Consider the following 6595-nt stretch of genomic DNA (forward strand, 5'->3'; position numbering starts at 1 on the left):
TTGTTGGGCCGAGGTAGGCGACGTGCAAATCACCGGACCCGAACTCATTCACGAAACCACCGAGAAAATCGTTCAAATCCGAGATAGGCTTAGGACGGCCCGAAGTCGTCAAAAGTGCTATACCGATAAAAGACGCAACGACCTTGAATTTCAAGTCGGTGACCGAGTAATGTTAAAAGTCGCACCTTGGAAAGGTGTAATCCGTTTTGGGAAATGCGGGAAGCTAAATCCGCGGTATATAGGTCCTTTCGAAATCTTGGAGCGTATTGGAACTGTTGCTTATCGTTTAGATCTTCCGCCTCAATTGAACTCCGTTCATCCTACCTTCCATGTATCTAACTTGAAAAAGTGTCTTGCCGAACCCGATATCGTCATCCCTCTCGAGGAACTTACTATTGATGACAAACTTCATTTTGTGGAGGAACCGGTTGAAATTGTGGACACCTCCGTCAAGACATTGAAACAAAGCCGAATCCTGATTGTTAAAGTCCGTTGGAACGCCAAAAGGGGACCCGAGTTTACTTGGGAAAGACAAGATCAAATGCAAAGGAAGTATCCTCATCTATTCGTGAATTCGGAAACGCAAGATTTCGAGGAAGAAACAACGACTACTACGCCTACTTAAATTTCGGGACGAAATTTCTTTTAAGGAGTAGGTAATGTAACATCCCGCCTTTTTCCATTTACTTTTCCGTTATACTAATATAAAGTCCGTTATATGTTTATAACATCTCCCGTTGATACGCGTTTTAAATTATCTTGTTTAGGTAATTCACGCACCCGAACGAAAGTTGAGGGACTAAACTTGACAAGGGATCAAACCCTTGACTAGGTCAAAGGGTCAAACCCCTTTCACCCATTCATTATCATCCCCATCTCTCTCTCTTTCTCTCTAGCAAGAACACACACACCATTACCAAATTCATTCAATCATCATCTAAATCTGATCTAGGAGGCTTACAACAAAATAAATTACATATTCGTAATCCTCTCTTCATCCTCTTCATTTTGATACCAACTTCATCTCGTTTGGGTAACATTTCTAAAACTCTAGATTTCTCTAAATTCGTGTTTTTGACTTGAAATGGTGTTAGTTAGTGTCTATGGCTCATTGTGATGTCGTATGTGTAATTTATATGCTCGATCTTGTTGTTTTAGTATAACTAGCATGAACTTGAATTTTGGTGTGTTGTTCTTGAATTTTGGATGATCATATGTTGTTAGATGTTAAAAGTTCATGTTCTAATTGTGTTCCTAGTATCACTAGCTTCAATTTGATGTGTAGGTTGCTTTAGAAAAGTTCATGAACTTGATTTATGATTCTGGTGAATTTGGGTTAGGGTTGATGAACTTGAAATGGACTTTTGATGCATTGAATGCCATGGATTATTATTGGTAAGTGTTTAGTTGGATTGTATGCTTGATTACCTTCGAAACGGCATATCATTCATGTAAATTGGTTGCCCGAATCATTGAATTGCATTTATGAACTTGTATGCGGTTAATGTTAAGCATTAGATGCGGTTTTGGTTGTTGTATTAGGTAGATTGATTGATGAAATGTGTTTAGTTGTTTTCCTCGTCAAATTACCTTCCCAACGGTATAAGATACTTGTCTTGATTGTTTGCGGATCATAAATGGTGATTGTTTGAAGTTAGGTTCGTGCATAAAACTTAAAAACTGCCAGAATTCTCTGCACAGGTAATGGCGCGGCGCGCCATATACCCGCGCGGCGCGCCAAAGTGGTCTGTCCAACTTTATCAATTTTCGAATAATGTTTGCTATGCTACGCACCTCCGATTCACATGTAACTTGTCCTAACATGCTCATACATGATTAAAAACCTCAGAAAAATAGTTCGGGACCCGACCCGAACGTGTTGACTTTTTCGTTGACTTTGACCGACCAAAGTTTGACTTTTTGTCAAACTTAACCAAATGATTATGCAACCTTCCTAACTTGTTTATATACTTGTACCTTGCATGAAACTTGACAATTTGATTTCACATGCTACATAATCGAGTCGTAACGAGCCATAGGACTAATTGAACATCTTTGACCTATCGTGTTTACCGTTATTGATACGACCTATTTGTTTAGGTCAAGACTAGCACTATCCTTCGCACACGTTATTTTGTGAAGTACTTTTCGTACGTGCACTCAAGGTGAGATCATAGTCCCACTTTTACTCTTTTGCACTTATATTTGGGATGAGAAAAACATAAACGTTTCTTTTTACTAAGTGAACACAAGTACAGAAAAACAAACATTCTACATACGAGTTTGAACAAAAATCCTCAATTCGATTATCATTAGTTACACTTGCCGGGTGTAAGCGAGAACTTATGTTATATGGCCATATGGGTTTGACAAACCCTCATTCAAACGGTTCGCTACCGTTTACGAATGAAATGTATTTTCGAGAAACAGTGTATGTTCTAACACTATTGTGATGGGGTTCTATGGAAGGAATGTTAAGCATTGATAATTGGGTGCTCGTGAAACAAACTTTTGGAATGTATTATTATTATCTCATGGTTGCAAATCTTGTGGTTCACTTGTACTTACTTACTTAAACCTATGATTTCACCAACGTTTTCGTTGACAGATTTCTATGTTTTTCTCAGGTCCTTGAACGATACATGATACATGCTTCCGCTCATTATTTTGATACTTGCATTGGATGTCGAGTATATATGCATACATGGAGCGTCTTTTGGCTACTTTTAAATTGTGTCGCATAAGTTTCATTTGTACTTAAAACTTTGTATCGTAACTTGTGGTGGAACTATTCTTGTAAACTTTGAACAATCTTTACATTTGAAATGAATGCGACATATCTTTAGGTCAAACGTTGTTTTAAAGACTTATGACCACGTAACGGGACCTAAGTAGACGGCGCCGTCAAACATGATTTGGTCGGGTCGCTACAGACTGGACGCCGTCCAGATGTACTGGCAGGCCAGCTGTCTTACTTTAGATATATTAAAGGGGCTTTTTGATAATTTCACTTATGGAACGTGTTTAAGGCCCCTAGATCAGTTCAGTGAGTGTCATCACTCCATTTTCAACCACCACTTCCTATCCACATAAATTCTAGAGAGAGAGAAGGGTTTTAGTGTGAGAAAGCTCAATCCAAAGAGGAAGAAGCTAGTTTCGCGTGTTTTAAAGTTGTTCATCTACTCCCTAGCTACATTTTGATTGTAGTGGTAAGCCTTAACTTCGATTTCCTTACTTTAATTATTTAAGGGTTATGGTTTGGGTTAGTGGTGAACTTAAAAACCCGTTTGTTTGTGAGTTGGGGGTTTTGGGTGAGTTTGGGTCACAAGTGAAAGGACCCGTTCGTATACATTATAAACGATTCACAATAGTTGATTACATTGCGAGGTATTTGACCTCTATATGATACATTTTACAAACATTGCATTCGTTTTTAAAAGACAATCTTTCTTTACATCAAAAATTGACAGGCATGCATACTATTTCATAATATCCACTATCCACTATAAATTGATTTAATAATAATCTTTGATGAACTCAATGACTCGAATGCAACGTTCTTCGAAATATGCTATGGAAGACTCCAAGTAATATCTTTAAAATGAGCCAATGCACAGCGGAAGATTTCTTTAACACTTGAGAATAAACATGCTTTAAAGTGTCAACCAAAAGGTTGGTGAGTTCATTAGTTTATCATAATCATTTATTTCCATCATTTTAATAGACCACAAGAATTTCATTTCCAGTTCTCATAAATATACGTCCCATGCATAGAGACAAAAATAATCATTCATATGGTGAACACCTGGTAACCGACATTAACTAGATACATATAAGAATATCCCCTATCATTCCGGGATCCTCCTTCGGACATGATATAAATTTCGAAGTACTAAAGCATCCGGTACTTTGGATGTGGTTTGTTAGGCCCGATAGATCTATCTTTAGGATTCGCGTCAATTAGGGTGTCTGTTCCCTAATCCTTAGATTACCAGACTTTAATAAAAAGGGGCATATTCGATTTCGATAATTCAACCATAGAATGTAGTTTCAATTACTTGTGTCTATTTCGTCAAACATTTATAAAAGCGCATGTATTCTCAGTCCCAAAAATATAAAGGGTAAAAAGGTAAATGAAACTCACCATACTGTATTTCGTAGTAAAAATACATATAACGTCATTGAACAAGTGCAAGGTTGGCCTCGGATTCACGAACCTAAATTAATTATATATATTCATGTGTTGGTCAATATTTGTCTAACAAATTAGTTCAAGTCATAGTGTACCACAATCCTAATGCTCAAGACTAATATGCAAAAGTCAACAAAAGTAAATTTGACTCAAAATAATTTCCAAAAATCTATACATGATTAATATATAGTTTAAATATCGTCGTTTTATATTTTTAAATATTTTTAAAAGATTTATTAGAGTAAATAATATAATTTATTTATTAATAAATAAAATTTTATATTATATTTATATAATAAAATATACTTTTATATATATTAAGTAATAAAATTTATAGGGTTCATTTAATATTTAATATTATAAAGATAATATGATAGGTATTATTAAAGTAAGTTATTACACGTAGTAAAATATGTTTGTATCAAATATTTATTTGATAAAATAATATCTATAATGATAGTAAGTAAAAGTTGTATTATTTTGTAATAATAATTATTATTATAAAAATATCAATATTTATAATTACTAAGATGACATTATGATAAAACGATAATTCTAATTATAATAACTTTAATATTTACGATAATTTTTAATATTATCTTTAAAATAATAATTCTATTTAAAATAATAATAATAATAATAATATTTTATAGTAACAATGACATTTCTATTAAAATGATAATTTTTGTTAAAATGATAGTTTTAATACTAACGATAATTTTAATAATAATAGTAATGATAAAAATAATAAGAACGATAATTTTATCTAAATCAATATCTTATAATATTTTAATTTCATCATGATACTCTTACCCATTATTTCCTAATCGTTTCATTTAATAGCTTTTAATCGTCTTTTATATCGTGTTCGTAATAATGATAATAATAGTAATCAAAATAATTAGGTGTTACAAATATTTTTTTTAATTACACTAATATTAATAATGATAGTTACTATAACATTATTAACGATAATACTAATAATTATCTTAATGATAATATAGTAATAATAATAATAATAACAATAACAATAACTATTTTTAAATAATGATATATATATATTAATAATGATAATAATATAATAATAATAATAATACCAATAATAATAATAATAATAATAATAATAATAATTGGATAATAATAATACTAATTATAACTTTAACGATAATAACGATAGTAATAATAAAAAAAATTAACAATTTTTAATGATAAATCCTTTTATTGATAAAGATAATAATAATAATAATAAGATAAAACTATAACGACGATAATAATAATCATTTTTAATAATAATACAAAAATTCGATGGACTATAACTTCAAATCCGTTCATCGAAATCATTCGATATCTAAATGAAAAGTTCTTAATTTTTCGCTAGCTTTCCAACGACATGCATATCTTATACCTTATCTCAGTCGCATATATAACTAATTCAGGATTCAACATAACCTAACTAAAGGCAATATCAAAAGTACAAACATGCATAATCCTATATACTCGAGCACTAGTCAGGGATACACTATTAGTATGTAAAAGTTAAATTATGAGTACTCACGTATCAATATTGAGATTCAATATTGCAGGAAAGGTACGTAGACGCAACGGAGATGATAAATACTATATTGACCTCACGAGCATACCCATGAACCATACCCAATCACCTCCATAGCTATAACCCATAATTTCCTTAATCCAATCCCACTCGAAAAACAATTTCGAAATCACTCGGACAGCACTCTGACGTAATATTTTATGTATACTAATAATGTCTTGAAATAATACGGAGTAAATATATATATATGTAAATCGATTGAGAGAGTTTAGAGAAAAATATTTTTAAGTTTCTATGAAATAATGAAACCTATTGAATTCTATTTATAATAGATTTTTGAATTATTAAAGTGAATTATTAAAGTATGAATTATTAAAGTGAATTATTAAAGTATGAATTATTAAAGTGAATTATTAAAGTATGAATTATTAAAGTGAATTATTAAAGTTAAAGTAAAGTACAGGTAAAGTTTAAGTATAGTAAAAGTATAAAACTATGTACGTATAATACGCGTATAAATATATATAATATTAATTTAAATCGTTATATATATTTAATAAAATAAAATATAAATATCGTTATCTTTATCATACTGGTTAAGTAATGAGTTGTCAAAAGTGGTTCTAGATATTTATAAAAGTTATATACGTTTTAATAATAAAGTTCTTTTTAAACTGAAAGCGTTTTTGTACGTTTGAAACTAAATCAAATAAATATAATAATTTTTTTTTCCAAAACCAAATATATTTTTAAGAATTATTTTGTTTAAAGGTTAAAATAATGGAAATCGTTATATCATAAAATGTTTTAGAAAAGTAGAATCATATATATTCATAATAGGTTTCAAGTTT

This window comes from Rutidosis leptorrhynchoides, chromosome 7 (genome assembly GCF_046630445.1).
Source record: "Rutidosis leptorrhynchoides isolate AG116_Rl617_1_P2 chromosome 7, CSIRO_AGI_Rlap_v1, whole genome shotgun sequence".
Lineage (NCBI taxonomy): Eukaryota > Viridiplantae > Streptophyta > Magnoliopsida > Asterales > Asteraceae > Rutidosis > Rutidosis leptorrhynchoides.